Here is a 25,392-nt window from a genome sequence, read left to right as displayed (position 1 = left end):
GTTGCTACACCTTCTTCAGAGTCAAATGATGGCAAGACAGAGACACACATTTGAAGACTTGACGTTCACAGGTGATCCCACTTGGTTAGGCTACATTGGTCTCATCTCATTGCAGGTAATTGACCCCACCCCCCAACACCAGGACTAAGCTGCAGTGTGCTCCAACTTCTCCTTTCCAGTGATGTCTGTCCCATTGTGATGCACCTGCAAGCACCTGCAAGCAGGGTTGCCAGATGAGGCTGATGATTTCCAGTCCAAAAAATGCTCAAAACCAGCCTAGAAGCTCAAAATCCCGCCCAATTCTATTGATTTCAATGGCAAAAATTGGACTGGGTTTTTTTCTGCTAATTGTCACTTTAACCCGCACACGACCATCCTAAGCAGCCCAATTGGGCGGGAAACAGCCCAATCTGGCAACACTGCCTGCAAGATGAGGGAGGGATGATGCATAAGGCTCGGTCGCAACCACGCAGCAAAAGATTTGATCAAAACGTGATTTGCTTGGTCTTAAAAAGGCGGGGACACCTGCCTCTTCAGGACGACGAGATTTCAACAGCGGCAAAGAAGGTGGATCTAAAGGTCTGTGGGTGGATCTACCTTTTTTGACAGTGTGTGTACCAGGTCGCCCTCTGGTGGAATGAAATCATCACGGCGCTAATTCCATGACGCGCTTACCAACCTTGGCACATGCTTGTAAAATCCGAGACTCTCTCCACAATCTGAAGAGAAATCGGATGGTCTAAACTTCTAAAGGTAGAGATATAGGTTACCACTCGGTGAATCAAGGTTTAATTCTTAGTCAAATTTGTGATGATTTGGCTTCAGTTCCATGTAATAATTCAGTTAATTAGTACTCACTTAGGTTATTCATTTTGTGTTTTGGAACCAAAGTCGTCATTCAGATAGGACCGTTTTAAAATTACTTAACAGCGCCAACCCATCCTGCAAGGATTGAACCCAGGTGTTCAATATGTAGCTTTACCATGGCGCGCCAACCACAAAGGCCACTCTGTTTCGTGCACTTTCATACATAAAGGACAAGATAAGTCACTCGCAACGGGTCTGTTTCCACATTAACCATCAGCAACTAAAGACTTCCTGTGTTTCGATGCAGTTTCGAACCGGGGACCTCACGAATGGAAGTCAGGCGCGCAACCACTACTCTAACCGTCGAGCAGGCAGACTGCGGAATAGTACTGATTTTGTAACCTACGGCATACACTCCTAACGTGGCGAAGATGGAGCATCTGACGACAGGGTGGTTTGTTTCTCTTTTTTACTGTTGTAAGTGGGTTGTGCGACCATACATATGGATGATACCACTCTGAGTATGCTGCATTTGAGCATGAAATGCATTTCAGCATGTAGAAAATGAAGCACGTTCAACTACACACACATGAATCACATGAGCTATGAACACCAATCACGGCAGATTCCTCACATCATGGAGGAGGTCTTCTGCCCAGCGCAGTAGGTTTTTGTTACTGCGTGGCTGCTTGACAAAACTTTTGTTCCCGCGATGGTTCAACGCCATGTGTCACCGTCACCATGTGTCACGACTGCCAAGCAGAGGTCACTCCCTTCAACTGCGTCGTGAACGGCAATTCTAACCAGGATGCTTCACGCGGACACAGTGAGCATGCTCGCTGCCTAGCAAATTTTCAACCTCGTCAAAAATACGCCATCATGAACGCCCTTATAGAGTCCCAAATAACTGGGTGTGGCCTGTGGAACTTGAGCATTGCAGTGCATTATGGGGATTGTTGTCACAAATCCACAAGCACTAAAAAGTCATTTTCTGCCTTTTCTTGGCAGAGAAGGCACCAAATTAGAAATGTATGCTACTATTCTACTATAAATATGACCCACTTTCAGTAACATATTCATGTCTCCACCAGTGGAATGCCCCTTTAAAAGGTTTATGAAACGAAAACAAAGTAAAGGAATTTGATCATTTCCAGGACAGATTCGGAAAGTTCTAAGCCTTGTGAATAAAATGGGATATTGTCTGGGTGATATTTTGTCCTAAAAGTCATGTTAAAACGTTCGCAAAAAGTGTTATGTTTACTTTTTTCGCGACATGCAAATTGTATGCAAATGATATGCGTGACATAGAAGGGGAAAGTTCACCTCATTTGGTTTTGGAAGGATATCCGCGCTTCCGTGGTGCTCTCGGTCGAGGACAGCCAATTCACAGACTGGGCTACTGCTTAGCGAATAAACGGAGATGCATATAGTGTAGGCCTACTCTGAAGCGTTTGATTGTTTGTTTTTAGTATTGTGGTGCACGTGTGGAAGACGTTTCGACACACCTCGTCAGGCATGAAAATCCCTCACCTTTCGGCGAAATTCGCCGTTTTGAGGTCGAAAAGGGTGACCCACGTGAATCGTGTAGATCCGAGGAGTTTATTTTATTTTATTTGGGGGGGGGGGCCCGGCCCGGATTTTTTTTTTTTTTTTTTTTAACGGAGTTCTACCGAAAACGGCCATTCAATGACAGCTGTCAATACATCCCACCTAGAACCTAAAGAGGCCACAACGGTCTTCATCCACGTCAACGTCACTGACGTCATTCATCATTTAGACCTCCTTGTGTTATTCATTCATTGCTAAGCGCCGCGGGACGAGCTTATTACCACGCGGAACGACAACGACAAGCAAGACTCAGGTATATTCTACGGACAGAGCGTTTATCAGCCTACATTTCGCTGTTGGTTTAATTGGGTGAGTAATGGTTTCACTCGTTCTCCTATTTGCTGTGTAAAAAAGTGACTCCTGTTCGCTACAACTTGCCTCGAACAGTCAGAGCTAGTCAAAAGCTCCTGTGAAAAATATTGTTAAGTTCGCGTCAACCATGTGTAGTTAACGGTTACATGAAATGATAAACATACTTTTTCAAGTATGTCTGTATTTCTAACCGGTGAGTTCATTAGGGAAGTGTGAGGATAATAGTAGAGAGTAGAGAGTAGAGAAACTTTATTGATCCCCAGGGGGAAATTCAGGTGTCAAGTAGCTACATAAAAACAAACACAGACACAGACACAGACACACAGACACACACACACATGCCAAGAGGTTCCAGATCTGGGCCAGCTCTGGCATCTCAGGCAGTCCAATCCCCAATAATGATGTCCTTCTTAGTGTCCTTCTGTATACTGTTAAACAGTTGAATGGCCCAAGGGACAAAGGACCTCCTTAGCCTGTCTGTCCTGCAGGTGAAAGCACAGAGTCTGTGACTGAACAGACTCAGTTGGTTAGTGAAGGTGGCGTTAAGGGGGTGATGCTGATTGTCCATAATAGAGTCCAGTCTGCTCAGTGTTCTGCTCTCAGCTGTTGAGGTGAGTGACTGCAGCTCCATGCCCACCACTGACCCCGCCTTCCTCACCAGTCTGTCAAGGCGTGCAGCATCTCTCTTCCTAATGCTTCCACCCCAGCAATATTCGCGCAGAAAGAGCGTGTCACGAAAGGATTGCCGTGTGCTAAGACAAAAAGCCACTACGCTATTGTGTTGCTATTATTTGTAATCGCTACTGTAGCTTTTGTCACCATTTTTGCTACATTCACACAGGAAGTAGCGTTACGACCTTACTCGCCTGCTTAATCCTCACTTGTTCAGACCTCGCTTCGCTGCACAGACATTCTATTGACTGCTCTCGCTGGTCTCACTATTTCCATTAGAAGAAAAAAACTGAAATCTTGGGCTACAACCCTTTCTGGACAAATTTTAATTAATATTTGCGATTTTGCATGCACACATTAAACAAACAAAAACAAAAACAAAATGTGACAGTTTTCTGTAATCCCCTGTTCACTTTAATATGAGTGCAAAGCATTTTTTTCCCTCACTCCCTCATTTCATGTGTGCATGCTTGCTGTCACCTATTTGAAATGACGTTGGTTTGGGATTTCATGGAGGACTTTTCAATGCCGTTGTGGGAAGTAGCCTAGATAGTAGCTTAAGCGACAGGTGGACACTGTTTTCTGACAGAACAGCGGTTTGTGGGCATTTGGCGTTTTCACTGGGATATTGTCTTCGTGGACATAACAGACATTCCCAAGTTCCAAAAACGAATCAAGGAGACATTTACTGAATAACTTCCTCAACTTATCAACTGACTGGTAATGTTTGTGAATGTAGCAGCTACTTTTGGCCATTGCACAGTGAAGAAGAGTGATGTACCACTTGCACTAATGCAAACATTATCCTTGGAGAATGAGTGTGTTCGGGGAGGAGGACGCTGCAGCTGTCAAAAAGCTTGATGCAGGTATAAAATGCAGCTGGAAGTGGACCTGGTTAAAGCTGGAGGGAAAGGTGTCTTTGAAGGGCCAGGAAGTGTCCTATCACATCTCGGACTTCTTCAAAAAAAATAGACAGAGAGGGATTGGCCAGGTGTGTCCTCTGCCACAAGGACATCAATTATGCCAAGAAGGGCTGCCATGCTTTGACCTCCCATGTGAAAACTGATATTCATTTGAAAAAAATTGCATCCACTCAGAGTGTTGCCAGCACGTTCTGTCAGCCATCCACAAGCAAGAGTGAGACAAGCCAGGGCCCAAAGACTATAAGGCAGCAGTTCCAGGGAAAGTTTCCAGTACCTGTTGTAAACCGTGTTGCAAATGCAGAGGTAGGTGGTAGGTCTGTTAGATAGCACAGGCATAAAAACAACAGTACACCATTATTTTATTTATTCAATGTAGCATTATTATATTGTTGTTATTATTATTATTATTATTATTATTATTATTATTATTATTATTATTGATATTATTCACAATCATACAACATGTTTGTAGTCATTGCACACTCTTTGTTTTAGGCAATGGTCCTTGGAACCCTGGCAGAGCACTCCATCCCTTTTTCCATGGCTCCAGTCATTGTTGGGCTTGCCCAGACCCTGTCCTTGGACAAAGTGGCTCTGCAGGGAATAAAGCTGTCACGAACAGCAGCGTCATACAAGATGGTCCATGGCTTAGGTATTTACTTACTTACCTACTGTTTCAATGTTTTAATCTCTATCTTGGTGAAATATGCATTTGTTTTACTGTTTCCATAAAATGCTAAATTAATTGTGGAGGGATTTACTTTTAATCAGTTACATTACCTATAGGCCTATATACGTTATGTGACATCTGTCCAACTTTGTTAGGGCGGACTTTCTCAGAGCGGACTTTCGGAAACATGAGGAGATTTCCTTTCTCCATGAATATTGACGAAAGCACCGCAAACAACAACAAAAAGGTTGGTCTTTCAATCACATCATAATATTGCCAATCAAAGCGTCCTTATGTTTGTGCTTAAGCAGGGCTTTGAACCATTATTTTTTTCCAAACGTTCCGTTCCGAACAGAAACGGAATTATAACGTTTCCGGTTATGAGTTCCACCAATAAATTGACGTTCCCGAACCGGTTAGAACAGAAAAATATTGTTCCCGGAACGGTTAATTTCGTTCCTGTCAGCTGATTACTCCCCATAGGCCTAACTGACGTTAATTAACCAAGAAAGACGGAAGTGCAAATGAGAATTTTGTCATTCAGGGACGACCTAAGCAGAGAAGCGGAGAATAAACCTCAATGATGAAAATGCACGCTTCACGCTGACTTGGGTCACAGGGAGCGCTATGATGGACATTGTGAGTTTGTGCATATTTGAAGCGGCCATGGATGCCCAATAACGTAGAACATTCTCAGTGCTCTTTACACACGCTTCTCTGCAATGTCTTACAATGATGCAATGGAAATGTATGACAGTGGTTTGTCTTATTTAAGATGCGGAGTGGAGACTTTGTAATCCACAGCTCTCTCTCCCTTCAGTCAGAGAATGTCTGATGTCACACAGGACGTCAATCTCAGCCGTCATGGTAACGTGCGCAGGAAAATAGTTACTTTTTTATTTTTATTTGAGGAACGGTATTAACCGGTTTTAACCGGTTACCATTATTTTTAAATAAGTGTTCCCGCTCCAGAACATAAAAAATAATTAAGTTTCCGGTTTCGTTTCTGTTCCCTGTAAAATACAAAAAGTTCCCGGTTTTCGTTTTCGTTCCTTGAACCGGTTCAAAGCCAGGTGCTTAGTGAGTGCCCTTTACAATACTGTGTGGCTAAATAAGAACCTTTGTATGTTATAGGTCCTCGCTATGCTGGTAAGCTATTACCACAGTGACCTAAGGAAGGTGGTGGTCGAGCATTTGGGATCCCTGGAGGTAGTGAAGGTTGACGCTGCGTCATTGGAGATGGTTCTGTGTGACTTCTTTGATAAGAATAATATCCCCTGGCAAAACCTGGTTAGCCTTTTGATGGACTCCTGTGCGGTGATGAGGGGCAGCAAGACCGGCCTGGAGACCAGGGTTCATCAACATTGCCCTAACCTACTGGATGTTGATGGAGATTCCTGCCACCACATTCACAATGCTGCCAAGACATTTTCAGAGGGCTTTGATGGGTATTTGGAGAGGCTTTTCAGTGACCTCCAGGTTGACCACCAGTGGAGTCCAGACCAGGTAAACAAAATGTAAACCCTTTTGAGACTTCAGTACTTAACCATCTGTTTGCATTCCACCAATGTCAACCTATAAGCCATTTTTGGTGGTATTGCAATATATATTTGGATTGATATTTTGGTATTATGACACCTGCTGGTGAAAATCTGTATTGCATGTTAAAGTTGCATGTTCAATCTACCCGATGGGTCCACCCAGCCTAAATTTCACAGGTGAGCAATCTGTCTTGTTGAAACTGAACAGTGTGTGTGTTTTGTTTTTGCTTTTCTTTTGTCAGGTGATGTACCTCAAGGAGGTCGCTATGACATTAAATCTCCCAGTCTCCAGCCCACAGAGGGGGTTTGTTAATCATCGCTGGCTTTCTGCCTATGACGCTAGCATGGCAACCCATGCCATGATGCCAGCGTATAAAGTTCTGTATTATGGATTCCTCTCCACTGCAGACAAGGAGCTATATAAGGAGCCACTGGACACGATCTTCACCAAACACAATGTTCAACAGACAGCAAAAGCGAAAATCAAGGCCTCTCAGGACAAACTTGCCAAGAAAGGTGATGCAAAGTCATGTTTAAATGCATAATAATAATTGACACAATAGTTGATAAGGAAGTTACTGATCAGGATGATTATTTATTATGTTGAATCACATGTCTCTTTCACAGGCATGACTCCTCAAGGCCGTGAAAGAAAGAGGAGAATCTGTCAAAAGTTGTGGCATGAGGAGACGACCACAGTCCTGCAGCTGAGCCTCTACACGGGTGTCCTAGCTATATTGAAGGACTATGTCATGGTTTTCCAGGTATTCCATTTTAGTTGCAATTATCTTTATATTCTTATGTCCTCGCAATATTTCATTGCACATTCAATGTTAAGTTGGTTCATTTCCTAAAAAAATGTTTGCATGTACAGGGCAGCCAGACCTTGGTTCATAAGCTCCATGACCGCCAGCTTGAGCTTTTCCTGGCCTTTTTGGCTTGTTTTGTGAAGGCAGAACACATCACTAAGGTAAATATGCCAAGCCCCCACATTGGCTACATAAAAAAACCCTGAAATCACATTTATTCACTGAAACCTATGGTCCTTAACCACCCTCCCCCAACTCCATTTCTACCCCCTCCTCTCTTCTTCCCTAGCCCCATCTCCTTTGAAAAACAACATGGGTTACTTGAAAGACATTATATAAAATGAAGGCATTATCATCATTATCAGGGCTTTTTCTAGGATTTTTTGGCATGAGGGAGCATCATACAGGTTGCGGGGGGTGTTCCCCCCGTGAATGAGAAATTTACTAGGGGCGCTCAAATATATATATATATATATATATATATATATATATATATATATATATATATATATATATATATATATATATATATATATATGGTGCACCCGCGGAGGTATGAGGGTGGAGCGCCCCTATTTCCCCGTTCAGAAAAAGCCCTGATTATTATTGCTGCTGTTGTTGCTTTTGTCATTATTACCTTAGTTCATTACCTTCATTCTTATTATACCTTTCGTTTCTCATGCCATCTATTGAATGTTTCATGTTTTTTTTTATTACTTCCATTAAATAATTCCCATATACAGCTCTCTCCCAGGGCACTAAGGGAGCTGGTCTTGGAAGATCACATGCTGCTGTCCTCAAAGGACGTTTATGTGGGACGGGAGGCTGATGCATTCAGGAGCCAGAATCCCAAACATGCTGTAAGCATGCATAATGTTACACTTGTTCCAATGTCAGAGTCAGAGGCATGCAGCCAAGTAAACCAAAAACTTTTGTCTGAGTTCTCTCTGGCCCTAGGTTATGTTATCTAAAGTTCTGTGAAAATAGCTTTTTTGCATGGACAATTTTAAAGCCCCTTTTGAAATATATTTAAATTTAATATTTATATGTATATTTTTACCTCATGGATTGCCTTTGGTAACGAACACCTTTCTTAAAATTATGGTCATTGTTGTTTTTCTGTCAGTTGTTGGTGCCATTCCTCACGAGCGTCAGGAAAGCCTACACCACCACAGGAGTTTACCTGCAAAAGAAACTCCCCCTGGACAGCCCAACTCTGATCGCCCTGTCTGCACTGGATCCTCTCCTGCGAGGGCACTCACAGGCAACAATCCAGTTAAAGAGGTAAGATGGGGGATCTTTTGCTTTGGGATTTTGATTTCAGATAGTTTATAAGTAAGTCACTAAATGGCTTAGGTCCTAAATATATATTGTAGATATGCAATATACTCCTGATAGATGTGTGATTGATAGGTTTGTGGGTGGGTTCAAGTCAAGTTGATTGATTTTCCTTACACCCATGCACATCTTGATTTCTTGACAGGCTGGGTACAATGGTGAGTCACCTCTTGCCAGAAGGCCATGATCTTCCCAGGGAGCTGGTGCAATTCACTGTGGATCGGACCCTGCCCAGGTACAAGGAGGGAGATGGGATGGTGGACTGGTGGGGTCACGTCTTTGACCAACCAGGTAAGTACCCCGCCCTTGGTGCATTGGCCAAATGCTGCCTGTCTATATTCCATGGGTCTAGAGTGGAGTCCTCCTTTAGTCTCATGAACGAAATTATTGATGAGCGCAGCGGAAAAATGAACATAGAGACTTTAGATGCCATCCAGACGGTCAAATATGCCCTGCAGTCCAGGGGGCAGACGGCGGTGCAAATGTTTGAGCGCAGCGATGTGAAGTTTGGAGAGGTGGATCGTGCCCTGTGCCGCAACATCACCAATGCTGCAGCCAGATACACCAAAGCTAGGAAGGATAGACAGCTGCAGCACCGAGGAGATGCATGTAGCGCCCAGCAGGCAAAGAAGGAGGCTGCTGATAGAGAGAAGCAGGCAAGGCTGAGGCATGTGAGCATGCAGAGAAAAAGGGCCTTGGAGACTCTGGCGACTCAGGCAAAAAAGAAGAAAACTTAATTTATGTGTATATAGTGTCTGACTGTCAGACAACACAAGCACCACTGTGTCTGGTGTCTGATTGTGCATGTATATAGTTTGTGTATGTCATCAGTGTTGTGTTATTGTGTTTTTTCTCTTATTGTTCACTTCACTTCTAAATAAAACATGGACAGCACAAGAAGCCTGATGTGTTTGTGTGTGTGTATTTGGCGCCTGCAGATCACTGAAAAACAGTGAGTAAACAACCCTTATTTTTTGGTTGAACATAGGGTGACCATTTTTCAATGTTGCTTAATTTTGGTTATTTTTATTACTATTAGCAGTGATAAAAGAGGAATGTAAGTGAACTGGGAAAATCTTGCCATTGTTTATTATGCCTTAAAACCTGATGGAGTTGAACAAATGGGATTTGGCATTCCTCACCCCAAACGTTCATTAGAATGCAGGAAATTACATCTTTTATTTTTTTTCTTCCTGGGGAAGGGCCCCCGGACCCCCGTGTAACATTTCGCGACGCGCTTGCTCTTCTCACCTTTTTCACCCCTGACCCATTTTCATGCCTGCTCGTCCTCGGGGTCAGGCTGGGGGACACGCAACGCCTGTGACTTTGAGCACAAAATAATAATAATAATAATAAACGCTAAAAATATGTTGAGGACTCTCTAGGGTGTTTTTCGCTAGCCCAATGTGATGTATGCAGGACTTGGTTGGTTGAAATAATGGTCTGTAGCCTACCACACACTGATCATAAGGTGTAGCCAAATGCAGATATTACTTGTATTACTACATGTAGATGCATATTTTTATTGTAAAATGTAACTCAAAGCAGGGGCGGAGTGGCCCACCTTTTCCCACCGGGAGAATTTTCCCCTTGGCGGCCCTCTTTAAAAACAAACAAACAAACAAACAAACCAAAAAAAGCGAACAACATGGTTTCCTAACCAAAAAGACAAAAGCCACGAAATCTGCAGTCGTACTACATGTGAACATTAGTGTAGTCAAAATATCAACCTGAATTGGAGAATTTAGCCTACACCTTGATGAAATGCACAGCCAGTGGTGTAGTCTATGTAAAACGCAGGTATACGCACCCATTTCAAAATGTCAGGGATTGCAGTATACCCACTTAAAATGGATTGATCCATTATTTACAATAGCACAAATGTATACAGTACACATAAAAAAATGCTCAAATATACAGTATACCCACTTCAAAAAGTAGACTACACCACTGGAGCCATCATCACAGTCCAAAGCATTCATAGGCCTACTAGGTTAGGCTACATCACGCTACTGTTCCATGCAAATGTGCACTCCACTGTCATTTTGACAGTTTGAAATTGAAATATCGTTTAAGGAAGACGGATGAGCATGGGCACAAAGTTTTGAGTTTGGGGATTTTTAGAAGAGTAGGCTTACAAAATATAGTATAGTAGCCTATAGTTTACAAAAAGTCTGTCTACATTGTGCAATAAACCCACCATGCAGCAAATAAGCCAAACCTAGCTACTTCAAAGCACAACCATAAGTCAACAAAATGTATAACCAAACGGTGTAGGCCTACCTTAAAACGCTGTCTTCGTCGCAGCAAATGTCTTTGTTTCTTGCAATTACATTTTAATCCACAGTTTAGGCTACACACCCAGCACTGCTCACATCAGAATCTTCTTGTGTGGTAATTATTTTGTTCCATTTCTTCAGACATTACATAGGCTACATCCTAAATGTGCCATATATAAATGTATGTTTGATATTTCGACTGTAATGAGATATACCTCTAGTTCTAACAAACCAATGCCATCAAAACATGTACAACGTGTTTTCCTGCTTAGCTGCAGTTCACTTCCTTACCACTTGGTGGAGTATGTTCGTAACCCAAGTCAATAACCACAGAACAAGAGAATCTGGAGTGGCAGACTGTAAACTGTAACAGTCATGTGGAAATCGGAAAATAAATCACAACTGACTAATATTTCCGTTCCTTGGTAACCAATCTAAATATCACAGGTTCTTGAAATACTGAAAACGAAACTATGTTACTAAGATCTAGTAAACTTCCGCGATCTACGGTGTATGAACATTATCAGTAGAGAAGGGGTGTGGCCAATTTACTGTTTGACACCGTCACTGAGGTATTGCGGTCGGGTAAACGGTATATATACTGTTGAGTCAGCCTTTATAGTATTAAGAATTAATTTGTGGCTAGTTCGCATCAATTTCAAAGTTGGGCTAGTTGAGAATATAATGTGTCCAAATACTTAGGGGCCGGCTGAGAACATAAAGCGGCCGCTACAATACATTTCGCGGTCGCGGCCCACCGGGACAAGTCCCCGATCTCCCGATGGCCACTCCGCGCCTGACTCAAAGCTGTGTCTAAACAGATTGTCCATGAGGCCTTAGGCTCTGTTGGCTCAGGTGACCGAAGTGCTGAAGACAACGAAAACGCCTCAGAACAGCAAGTTGGAGAAAGTGGCCAAGTGGACGACATTGACCATCAAGCACAAACTCCACCAATGAAGGACTGTGATTGCTGTAAATCGTTGAAAAGGAAAATCCACAGCCTTCAGAAAACGATCAGTAGACTGAGGAAAATGATTGTCCAAGCTAAACGGGCAGATGCAGTGAGTGTTGTTGCTCTGTTGTGTTCTATTGTCTTGTGACGCTAAAGAAAATGCATGTGAATGAACTTCAAATTAATTTCTCTCTGCTTGACTATGAGGAGGAGGACCAGGAGGACCACCAGGACCAGGACTTTGAGTATGCTGTCTCTCCCTCGCCATCAAGCCGTTTTGAAGAGGATCATGAGGAAGATGAGCTTTTGGAGGCTGATGAGGAGACCAATTTATACACATGAGGAGGTGTCATCAGCAGAGTCTCTGTGGTCAGATGAAGATGGCATGGATGATAGTGGTTCACATGGAAACACAGTGACGTAAGTTACAGTTTAAAACTTTAATCCTGTATATTTATTCATGATCAATATCCTAGCACCCAAATAGGAATGTGTAATAATGATGTTCTGCTTTTTGATTGTGAATAAGTAACAACTTTCCGTCTTTGTTTTCTCGTATGTAGTTGCCTGACAGCAGATAACTTTTGTAAGTCTTACCATAAAGGATAAGCTGTAATGTTTTTTCATTGTCATATTTTACAGTGTTGAACCAGTAACACACTACATGGAAGAGCCCAAGTTCATGGTCTTCTTCAGCATGCTGATTCATCTTTTCACCTTGTTCTGCTTCCGGGGCAAGCTGGAGAAACCCACTGTTACAGTGAAGAAGAATGGAACAATGGCTACAGTCACTCAAAGCTGTGCATTATGTGGCAAAGACAGTTTTACTTGGAAATCACAGCCATACATCTTCGGGAAGTATCCTGCTGGAAACATGATCATCAGCTTTGCAATACTCATGTCAGGAGTCAACATTTCAAAAGTGATGCTTCTGTTCAAGCACATAAGACTATCCATGTTCGCTGCTAGAAGATTTTTTTTACCACCAGACTACCTTTCTGATGCCAGCAATACAGCACTGGGAGACTTACAGATAGGCTATGATCAACCTTCTCAGAGGAAAGGATGCTGCAGTCTGGAGTGGTGATGGTCGCTATGACTCAATGGGGCACAGTGCTAAGTATGGAACATACACCATGTTTTGCAATACCACCAGGAAGTTGGTCCATTTTGAGTTGCTTCAGTCAAATCAGTCCGGTAGCAGCAATGCGATGGAACTTGATGGTGCCAAACGAAGCTTCGCTTTCCTGTCCACAGCAGGTTTGAACATCTCCACCTTCATCACAGACAGGCACAAAGGGATTGGCAAGTGGATGAGAGAGGAACAAAAAAACACCCTACACCTTTACGATCTGTGGCATGTGTGCAAGAGCCTGGTGAAGGACCTCTGGAAAGCAAGCAGTGAGAGAGGCTGTGAAACTATCAAGGACTGGACCAAAACCATAAAAAAACACTTGTATTGGTGTGTAGGCCTACTATCTACCTCCCCAGGGTTTGGCGAACCCATCCTTGTGAAGTGGAAGTCCATTGTGAGGCACATTGCTGGAAAGCATGATGGCCACCCTGACAAGGAATTCCCCACCTGTGCACATGGACCCTTAGAACAGGAGAGGAAGTGGATTTTCAGTATTAAGTGGTAACATGTTCGCAATTTTTTTAGGTGTGTGTGTGTGTGTGTGTGTGTGTGTGTGTGTGTGTGTGTGTGTGTGTGTGTGTGTGTGTGTGTGTGTGTGTGTGTGTGTGTGTGTGTGTGTGTGTCCAAAAGTATTTGTTCACCTGCCTTGTCTCACGTGTGAACATTACTGCCATTCCATTCCTAACCCATAGGGTTCAATATTATGCCGGTGCACATTTGACCATTTTTGACCATATCTAGAAAAGATTGATCGCAATCATACTGAGCCCTATGGGTTAGGAATGAGATGGCACTAAAGCACTCATGGCACTCATATGAGTCAAGGCATGTGACTAAATACTTTTATGTATATATGTATGTATGTGGTTTGTGTTATGTATGTGTTACACAGGAAGTCTGGCCCATGACAAGCTATCTGCTGAGGAAAGACAGGCTTGAAGACATCAAAAGACTGTCCTCAGAGGGTCACACCAGCTGTCTTGAGGGCTTCCACTCCACTCTGAACCACTGGCACCCAAAGATGACCCACTTCTCATGGATGGGGAGCTATTGCAGGTGACTTTTAGCTTGCCTTGATCTCTTGACAGAAGATGTGAAGCTTTCATGGTGAGGTGTTGTCACTGGGCAAGCTTCTACAGTGCATTCTTTTTCTTTGACCTTAGACATATCTTGGCCGTACTGCATTTCAACGAAAACCTGAGGCGACAACCCCAGCGCAGCAAAGATGGCAGGATGTACTATGCAGTCACCTATCCAAAATACAAGCTTGGCGAAGAAATGGTGAAACGTGTAGCATCACCACCAACATACTGTGAGTATAATCATATATACCGTAAATCCTCTAATTGTGGCCTGTATTCCATTACTGGCTGGGATTCTAATATTGGCCGGTCTCGCTGTCGGCGGAGGTAAATTGGGGCCGGTCTCTTGAACAGGCCGGGTCTAAAAATAGAATCAATGTTTTTTTTTTTCCCTTTGCCGGATATCTCACATTGTTCTCAAAATCCACAACTGTAACCATTAAGCTGGTTAGCATTAGACATAGTTCCTCACTCCGAAAAGGACTAATTTGCTACTATACAACAAACGGTGCACACGCCAAAGACTAGTTATTACATGTGAGCAGCAGTGTGTTAATATCAGCTGTGTGAGAGCGACCGCTTCGGCCAGCTTCTCTAGCTTTCATGCAGACGCTTGGGTCACCTAGCAACATCACGAGCCCAGAATACAGCCAGAGGCAGAGGGACATACAGAAAGAGACTTTGCCTTGGTTGCAAAGTTGAGAGCCCTCGTCGTAAATGCATTTGGCGGTCAAACTTTTACTATGCGTTGCCAGTGGAGGAAAAATAGGAGGCACGCTACAGTATTAGACAATAATATGGTTACCTCGCTTAACCTTATTTCAGTAACGTGCTTCACATCAGGCTACGGACCGGAAATAACAGAAATTGCATGTGTATTTCCCCGACATTTGGCTGCAGCAAGAAACAGTTTGAGTAAAATAGGGAATGAAACAGCCGCAGATATTGGAAATACGACCGTCAATGCCAATGACAGTTGCCGCATAGTGTCCATAAAGGCGAGAACGGGAGGAAAGACAAACAGAGGAGGGAGGGACACACGCCTCGTGAGTAAGAAATACCGTAACTGTTATGGTAACTGTAGCCTACTTTTTCAATACATGAGCCAAGTATTTTATTGGTTCAAAATACGGTAGACACATGGTTTTATTCATTCTACTGGTAGTCTGTTTTGATCAAATAGGAATACAGGCCTGTCTCTAATTCTGGCCTCCTTCCAATTATGGCCTGGTCCAAGATGCACTTGAGTAAATACAGGCCCCGGCCAATATTAAAGGATTTACGGTAATTGGTGTATTGACTTGCCAGGGAATTGCCCCCTTTTTTCCACCTGGCCTTACATTTTACCCCTTCCCCTATACATCGATTGAAATCTGTTACCCTTCCTTCAATGCCAAACAAATAAGGTCAATGGCCTGGATCAGATGGTTCCCATGGTTACTTGTGCTCCTAGCCATGTAGCAAATACCTAGTCAATTGCAATAACTGACATTGTTCATTTTCATATTGTAGGATTACTATTGTAGCAGTACTTTATCTGTCGATTAATTTGAGCGTCTTTTTGCATATCTATTCAGCTGAAAACCACTCTAGAAATGAAATTTAGTCAGTTGCTTAGGCTACTATTTATGGAAATGGACAATACTGTATGTCACACCATTGTATGCTCATAGTAACAAGTCAATGTTTTCGCACTACGCCCTCTAGTGGCTGTATGCAGACACAACAGTTCTGCTGTGAAATCTCTGAAAGCTAGTTCTGAAAACAATTTATTTGTTTGTTTGGTCTAAATGCATGTCCTGTACTGTCTGCAGGCTATGTCAGTGATGTCAAGCCATGTGGGTTCTTCATGCTTCACTCTCACCAGCTTCTTTAGCGTGATTACGGTAACCATTGTTTGTATTGCTTCAATCAACATCTTAAATTGTGTTGACATTCCCTAGTAGAAAAGCAACAGTGGACTTATATAGCAGAGTTGAAATGAAGTGTGACACGAAGTATGAAGTTCACGCACATAGCCTGGTATCAACAACAACAACAACAAAAAACCGTCTCTCATCAAAAAGAGAACCTTGTGTAGGTGAAACCGAGATTACGTTTTTTTAACGGTATACCGCCCAGCTCTAATACATACAATATGTACACAGTGCATGTACCGTGGACACACACAGTTTGCATTTAGGGCTGGGCGATATGGAAAAAATACAATATCACAATATTGATTACTTTATATCACGATATAGCAAAAATTATATACGTTTTCAATTATTCTCTTTATTTGCTCTTTATTTTTTCATGTCGCAAAACAACCTTTCTTTAAAATGGATTTTTTTTTTTTACAGTTACATTGACTTAGTGTGTATTGTGACAACATGAAATGTAATTAAATGATATTCAATGGTATAAAATTGATAAAATTACTATCACAATATAAACGATATAGGAGGTCACGATATACACTTTTATATCACGATAACGATATATATCGTCATATTGCCCAGCCCTATTTGCATTAACACATGCCTCCTTATCTTCACATCCACCCTCTCACACACACGCACACATGCACGCACACACACTTAACCCCTTAGCGCAGCACTAAGGCTCTTCAGCGTGGATGGCATGGCAGCAGCAGGTGGTGGTGGTAGCCTCTGCCTTCAGTCTTGGGCTGTCCATCAAGAGGCAAGGCAAGGCAAATTTATTTATATAGCGCATTTCATACACAGGTGCAACTCAATGTGCTTCACAAAGTTAACAAATGTAAATGAAAGGAAACAGGGAAGAAAGAAGGAAATGAATTAGAGTCAAAAAAACATTTAAAACATTAAGATAAAACACAAGGTAAAAAAAATAAATAAATAAATAAAACAAATAAACATAAAAGTAAAAATAATAATAATACAAAAAGAATGATATGTAATTTAAGCTAGGGGAAAGCATCTGAGAACAGCTTTGTCTTGAGTCTAGATTTAAAGCTATCAATAGTGGGTGCATTTTTTACGTCATCTGGAAGCTGGTTCCAAAGCTTTGAAGCATAGAAGCTAAAGGCTGCCTCTCCACACTTTGTTCTGACTTTTGGAATCACCAGCAGATTCTTCTCCGTTGACCTTAGTGACCTGGTTGGTGCATACAGCTGAAACATATCCAGTAGATATGTGGGGCCCATTCCATTTAATGATTTAAACTAGTGGTGGGCCGTTATCGGCGTTAACGTGCTGCGATAATGTGAGACTCTTGTCGCGCGATAAAGAAAATATCGCACGTTAATCTATTCTCAAAATATGGGTTTTGGTATGCACATCACTAGCGTTCCATTGACAGACGCTTTCAGACTGCGCTCCAGTGGCTTTCTCCTCTCCACCTGTTGCTTCAGCAGACCTACTAAATATGAACAGTGTTTGCATGCTGAAAACATTAATCCCTCTGCCGTGGTAGGTGTTGTTTGAGTGCTTTTTCATAAGTGGTAGACTAAAGAGATGTTATTGTTTGAGGTGAAGCATAGAGACATTATTGTGTGTGAGTAGCCTACCAGCCCGACATAGCCTACATTTCCTCTCGCATTGCATGGAACACACCAACTTCCAGAAATCTTGCCTGTGCCATAATTGCAAAATATTCCGTGCGATATGCATTTTGAAGATTGTCAAACTGAAACTGCCAATATCTACTCTCGCTGAATGTTTGTGTTGCATTCGCGCATTTGCGACTCAGTGAGATATTCTCATGTCAGACGGTAATAAACCTCGCGGTTGTCGCGCTTGATTTTTTTTTTTGCAAACTGAATTAATTTCGAGTTGTAACTCCTCTGGCATTCTAACTCTGAGAACAACTGTCAGGTTTAGGCCAAATTGCCGTGGGCCAGTGCTGTTGGTTCTACATATCCAGTAGCCTGCCTCTGCTGAGAGCTGCTGAGTTTACTGTGCGCAGAGCTCCTCCCTCTCTTAAAGGAGCCGCTGCTCTTTTTAACAGTCAGTGGCAGATTCTCTCTCTCTCTCTCTCTCTCTCTCTCTCTCTCTCTCTCTCTCTCTCTCTCTCTCTCTCTCTCTCTCTGCACATTAGAAAGGCTGAATTGTTGAGGTCATTTTGTTTAAATAGCCTAAATGTGTGATAGATTTATCTGTATTTGCCTCTACACTTAAAGCGCTGTTCATTTTGAAATTTCAGTATCTTATACCTGTAAATGCTTCCTATTGGACACACTTATGACATATTGCAGTGCGTTTTTTTTTCATCACCAAGTATCAACATGACCATTTTTTGAAGATGAGATGCATTTTGGAAAAAAAGATGAGCTCTGTTCTAATGCGCCATCTGTCTTAAGAAACTCCAAGGGTTTTTTCGGCATTATTTCGCTAGCGCGCCATTTCTGAATGAGCCATTTTGATATAGATTAATCTAGATTAATCTAGATTAATTTTAAAATTACAGTGAGATTAATCTAGATTAAAAAAATTAATCTATGCCCACCCCTAATTTAAACACAAGTAGCATTGCCTTAAAATCAATTCTGTAGCTTACTGGGAGAGGTCCCGGATGTGGTGGTAGTCGTCCAGGATCTTTGTCCATCTGGGTTTTGCAACCCCGTCCTTCTTGGTAGTGGACTTGTGCAGCCTGCACAGCCGTACACACATGGCTTCCACCACACGGCTGGTACTGGGCCACTGAGCAGCTCCCCCAGGATGGCCGATCAGGCAGCGCTTCATAATCTCCTTAAAGCGGCCAAGTGGCAGACGATCCTGGTGACGTGGCTGGTAGTCGATCCGCGCCTTGTCACTGTCAAGGAGAGCGGCCCACAGCTGGATGACCTCAGTCACCTCTGGATCGGTGAGGTAAGCAGCCTCTCGAAGACCCACTAGGTAAGCAGCACATTGTCCCACCCTGGAGTGCCATCGGGTCCAACGACAGGTCCCTAAAAAGGTATTCATTAAGTACACTTGTGTAAATATATACTATAAATTTCAAAGAGTAGTTATAAAACTGTGGAGAGTCCAATTGCAGTGTTGTTTGTGTGTGTGCCAAAATGGTTGGTAAGCGAAAAAGTTAGTGTCAAGCACTGGTGTGTGTTTGAGTGTGGTGACTTACCTGAGCAACAGCAGCGGCAGCAGCAGCAGCGGAACGCTGTCCTTCACCCAGCGTGGATGGCATGGCAGCAGGTGGTGGTGGTGTGTGTGTGGGGGGGGCTTGTGGCCTTCTGGTTGAGGGCCTCCTTCCAATGTCACGGCAGGGGTCCTGAGGCACAAGAGTAGTTATAAAACTGGAGAGTCAAATTACTAATTGTGTGTGTGTGTGTGTGTGTGTCAGGGCTTGACACTAACACCAGCCAGCTAGCCAAATGCGGGTGAATTTCAGCGTTGGCTAGAAGATACCGAAGGTTCACTAGCCATTCTGGCGGGTCCGTTACTATTCTGAATGATGAGGCACTGCATTTTGTAGTTTTTTTTTCCTCGGACCGTCTTTGCTACAAAAGCAATACAATGCGATTTCGCGAGCCTACAATACCCATGAAGCACCTATGTCACACGCACGCAGTGTTGCCAATTAACGACTTTGTCGCTAGATTTAGCGACTTCTGGCCATCTCTGGCTACAAAAAGAAACATCTAGCTACTTAGCGACTTTTCAGGCTCAATCTGTCCGAATCTAGCGACTATTTCGCTTGTCTTGTGAGAGGCAAATCAGTCTCCCTCCCCACGACATCACACAATGCATTTTCAGTGGCGGGTAGAGACAGACGTGACACATGATGCACTACGGTGTGGCAGCTTTTGTGATACGCACAGAAATTCTCATGCACATGTACATCTGCTTGTATGATCTACGGCAAGCGATATGGGACAAAGATATGGCAGGAACCGAATGTCAACATAAACCGAGATTACACAATCTTCGATATGGTCACCAAATGTTTTGGGACTGTCATTTATGTTATGCCTACACTTTGGAATTAGATCAGTCTTGTCCCAGATAGCAAGCTTACATTGAATCGATGTAGAATCAGCATTCCATTGTCGACGCTAAACCATTTCGATGTTGATTTAGCATCAGTTTGCACCCTCGACTAACACTGAAACTATGTTGATTTTGTAACTATGGATCCACGTAACTTCAACTGTATTTTGATACGTGCCTATATTGAAACAACATTGAAATTTCAACGTAACTAAAAATCAATGAGCTTTCAATGTTATTTCTATAGAAAGCCTACCAGAATTATCTGGCTCATATATCCTGCTTTATCTACAGCCAGGATCCACATTTTAATAATATAAAATAATAAATATGAAACACAAGATGTTTATTAAGAAAGATGTTTATTATTTAATTATTTTAATTACTGTCACCGCGACCGGCACCTCCAGCTCTGTCCGGCGCATAGCGCAGCCATTTCTGCACAGCTTGTGTAAAAACAAGATCATCCATCTCACCAGGCTGTTGAGCGAGGGCATCTGAAACACACAAAATATAGTTTTAATTAAAATGAATCCTAACACACATCGGTCCATAAAACTTTTCAAAATATATAGAAAATCCCATATCGTGCAATTTCTGAAAGTTTTGCTTTGATCACATGTTGATTTTCGTTGCATGCATGGTGCGCAGTGCTTGCGGGCCAGGGAATCACTGTGCTAGAGGGCTTTGCGGTTTGAATGGGAGGAAGACGCGCTGACTCTGTGAAAGATGGATGGCCACTTCGAGAGAGACAGCCAGGAGACATCCTGGCGAATCCAAACGAAGAAGGCCTGCAGACGGAAGCGACGGTGCAGGAGCAGAAGCCAGCGCCAACTGATTTCTTTCCGAAGGCGAGATAGCAAACTCTTCACCTTCTCCAGTCGCAACACCAAGGGTGGAGCGACAAGCCCGTCCGCCTCCCCTCCAGGTGCAGGGGTGGTGCGCACGGCGCTTCAGTTGCTGTCGGTGCCGCCCCTGATGCTGTTGCCGCTGCTACTGCTGCAGTCCTTGCTTCCACTGGTAGCTGGGTAGGGTCACCGCCGACGGAGGTGCTGCTGCCGCAGGTGCCATCTCGCCTTCGGAAAGAAATCAGTTGGCGCTGGCTTCTACTCTTTCACCGAGTAAGCGCGTCTTCCTCCCGACTCCTTCCCAGTTGAAAGGAAAGAAATCAGTTGGCGCTGACTTCACACATGCAGCGTTTCATTCAAAATCAGTCTGCCTTGCTCGCTGATCATGTGTAAAGGCAAAAGGATCTAGGCTACAGTGCAGTGCAGTGCAGCAGGTTTAAGTTTATTACGTTTTAAGTGTGTGTTCCAGCAACTGACCCCAGTACACGTACTGCTAGCTGCAGATCACAGAATGGCTGCAGTATAAAGCTCGCTAGCCGGCTAGCCTGTTTCATTCAGCTTGTGTTGCCGATCGTAGGTGATCGGAGGAAATCGGCCGTGACACCAGGCGCTCTCAATAGGAAAACTGTGGCCGTTTATGGATCGCGGAACACTTAAGCCGGGCATACACTGTGCGATATTTTCACTCGTGGGTCTTAAGCATCTGCTCACACGGCACGATGGAATTTCAATGTTTAAAAGTTCACAGCTCACGACTCACGTCCTCACACTACACGAGCCGACAGTCGGATGCGAGCGAAATGCTTCCACCGTACGACGCGACAGGCATGTTTCCCTGGTCTGCAGAGGAGGGAACATGCGCACCTGAGGTGGAGATGAGTTTGCGCTCAACAGCGAATCGCATGGCCCTATTAATTTGTGCATGTGAAGTGTCAAATCAGGTCGTAGCACTGCTTTAACTGTGCGATTTACGCACGAGCCACGACCAGAATTACAAACCATTTTGATTTTCTTGTGACCCTGCGATTGCACGATCGTGAGGCGAAATCGCTTGTCGTTACCCCATGTACACTGCACGATGCGAGACTCACGATTGACCTGTGATTGAGCAAGAAATCGGCCCGACTCTCAAAAAGTCGTGCGAGTGCCAAATCGGGGCAAAATCGGGGCAAAAGTCGCACAGTGTAAGCCCAGCTTTACTGTGTAAAAGTATGAAAGTCTGCTTACCTGTAAGCTTAATTGTTCCTGGATCCGAGCATGCGCCACTCTTTGTCTCGTCCCGTTCAGCAACGACCGATAACTTCAATCTTTCCCGGTAAATTATATATCGATGGCCTTTCGATCATACGTGATTACCCGATCAACACAAAATCAATGACTTTTCAACATGACTGTTATCACCCGGTAAACCAAATATCAATGATACATCAATCATAATAAGGACGACCATGAATCAATGTTGTTTCAATATCATTGCTGTCAACTTTATTTTAGGTCGGGTTACATCAGTTTTACAATGGTGATTCAACATCTATTTTGCATCAATATTTCAATGTCGACCATTCTGATGATTCAGATGGAAAATCAATATCTATTCAATGTCAGCTTGCTATCTGGGGTTGTTACACAGGTATATTTGATTTACCTAAACTGTACCCTGCACTTAACTTTACATGGTCTAGGCCTAACCTACAAGCAGATACAGGGGGCATGAGAATCCGGTGCGTATCACAAAAGCTACCACAATGGCTCCTTGGGATATGCATACCGGTATGACCAATTTAAATGAACACTAGCAGGCTGGCCGCACCGATCGCAGTGAATCCCGGGCACTGGCGACAAAAAAACTCATCTAGTTTTCAGTTTTCAGTGACAAATTCATCGTTTTCCCACATAATTCTGACTCTGCGCCGCCGTCAGAAGCGTTTTCCACGGTTAAGTAGGGCTGCAGATTAGCTCTGATCTCCAAAAAGTAGCTAGCACCGCCCATTTGTACTGTGGACGAAGGCATGTGGGCACGTTTTCTGTAGATCAGCGCGCCGTGCGTGACATTGTGACGTCATCTAGCGACTTCTAGCGACTTTTCAGCAAGCCCTTAGCGACTTTGGCTGACTTTCTTTTGGCAACACTGCACGCACGCCAAGAATCTGGTACAGCTAGTCTTGCGAAGAGGAGTGGCCATTGACAGTAAATAGAATGGACGCCAAATCAACGCTATTTGCCATTCAACGCTTTGAAGCCAGATTTGGGAACATTCCAACTTACATTCCACCTTAGCAACGCCAAACGCAGGTGCTGATTGGACAACAACAAGACTTCTAACGGTCAATCAAACCATGTTCTGATGCTCATTGGTCAATTTAACTTTTAATATCTCTCTAAAATAAAACATCACCACAAAAAATCACCACCCTGGTAAGTTGGAGAGCAAGGGGACCTACTAGTTGAGCGAAAAATGATCCCCCTGGAGTGGCATTTAAGGGAGATACAGGGTTTTATGTCTCTCATAGGAATGAATGGGATTTGGCCATTTTTTTGGTCTTTTTGGGTCCAACCTTGGCTCCAACTTGGCTTCAACAATGAAATAGAATTTTGGCCTCCATTCTATTTACTCTCAATGGGTCAGACACATCTGGCAACACAATGTTTCTCAAATCTGGTACAGCTAGTCTTGCGAAGAGGAGTGGCAGCGAGCTTCTGGCACACCTGCAGTGTTGCCAGATTTTCTATGTCAAATAAGCGACTGACGGGCGTCGTGAAAACAAGCCCAAAAGAAGCGACTGACGTCCTGAAAACAAGCCCAAAAGAAGCGACTGACGGGCGTCCTGAAAACAAGCCCAAAAGAAGCGACTGACGGGCGTCGTGAAAACAAGCCCAAAAGAAGCGACTGACGGGCGTCGTGAAAACAAACCCAAAAGAAGCGACTGAAGTCCTAAAAACAAGCCCAAAAGAAGCGACTGACGCCCTAAAAACAAGCCCAAAAGAAGCGACTGACGCCCTAAAAACAAGCCCAAAAGAAGCGACTGACGTCCTGAAAACAAGCCCAAAAGAAGCGACTGACGGGCGTCGTGAAAACAAGCCCAAAAGAAGCGACTGACGGGCGTCGTGAAAACAAGCCCAAAAGAAGCGACTGACGGGCGTCGTGAAAACAAGCCCAAAAGAAGCGACTGACGTCCTGAAAACAAGCCCAAAAGAAGCGACTGACGTCCTGAAAACAAGCCCAAAAGAAGCGACTGACGTCCTGAAAACAAGCCCAAAAGAAGCGACTGACGGGCGTCGTGAAAACAAGCCCAAAAGAAGCGACTGACGGGCGTCGTGAAAACAAGCCCAAAAGAAGCGACTGACGGGCGTCCTGAAAACAAGCCCAAAAGAAGCGACTGACGGGCGTCGTGAAAACAAGCCCAAAAGAAGCGACTGACGTCCTGAAAACAAGCCCAAAAGAAGCGACTGACGGGCGTCCTGAAAACAAGCCCAAAAGAAGCGACTGACGTCCTGAAAACAAGCCCAAAAGAAGCGACTGACGGGCGTCGTGAAAACAAGCCCAAAAGAAGCGACTGAAGGGGTGGGTTGTCAGTCGCGTGCCTGGTCAGGGAAGACCTTGCTCTTTGCAGGGGTCTGCGTGGCAGCGAAAATCCCCACAAGTGACCACAGAAAGTGGGAGTTAACAATTTTGTAGTAGGGTCACCTGTAAGCATGAGTGAGAAAAAAACGAGTTGCCATTGAGAAACACATCCAAACACATTCAAATCACCGGCAGAGCAGGAGAAAACAGCAAGCCCAACCCTGAAAAGAACAAGCCCAAAAAAAACGCAACCCGCGACTTTACAAAATTAAAAGCGACTGCTCAAAAAAAGAAGCCCAAGGTCGCTTATAATAAGCGGACTTGGCAACACTGCACATCTGCATGCGTTTGGAAATGTCACTGAAAACCTTAACGTGAAAATAAAGTAGGGAAGTTCATCTCAACTGACTTGTTTTACGATCTGTCATTAGTACAATACTTAGTAGTGGTGGCAGTGGCGTAACTATAGGCGGTGCAGCCGGTACAGTAGCACCGGGGCCCGCGACCACTGAGGGGCCCGTGAACGGCTCCCTTGTATTCTCGTTGATAACGGATATTCAAGTACCCAGTGCGATTTCATTATTTGTCCAGACACTATTTATAGACCGAGGCAGACTCCCACAAGACGGTGGGAATTTAGAGCATTAAATCAATTGCAAATTGGCACTTTTAGTTACTATATTCCTATAGGTCATTACATGGGCAGTCAAATTATTCAGACAAATGTTTCAAATAGCAATAAAGGTAACACATGAACGCTATATTTGTGCATTTTATTTTTTACATTGCGGCCAGGAATTGTGGGATATATATTTTCATACACTATCATTGGCTGTATGTAAACAGGGAGCGCGAGTCGCCAGTGGTAACGTTCTGTTTGGAATTACCACACGATTGATTCCCTTA

General features: G+C 43.6%; 1 pseudogene; it reads left to right on the top strand.

Moving 5' to 3' along the window:
* Nucleotides 1–4,213: 4,213 nt before the first annotated feature.
* Nucleotides 4,214–12,253, top strand: LOC134449729 (uncharacterized; annotated as a pseudogene).
* Nucleotides 12,254–25,392: the final 13,139 nt, after the last annotated feature.

The sequence above is a fragment of the Engraulis encrasicolus genome, chromosome 5, assembly GCF_034702125.1.
Source record: "Engraulis encrasicolus isolate BLACKSEA-1 chromosome 5, IST_EnEncr_1.0, whole genome shotgun sequence".
NCBI lineage: Eukaryota > Metazoa > Chordata > Actinopteri > Clupeiformes > Engraulidae > Engraulis > Engraulis encrasicolus.
Note: the sequence above shows the minus strand (reverse complement) of the source record. Positions and strands in the feature narration are given on the sequence as shown.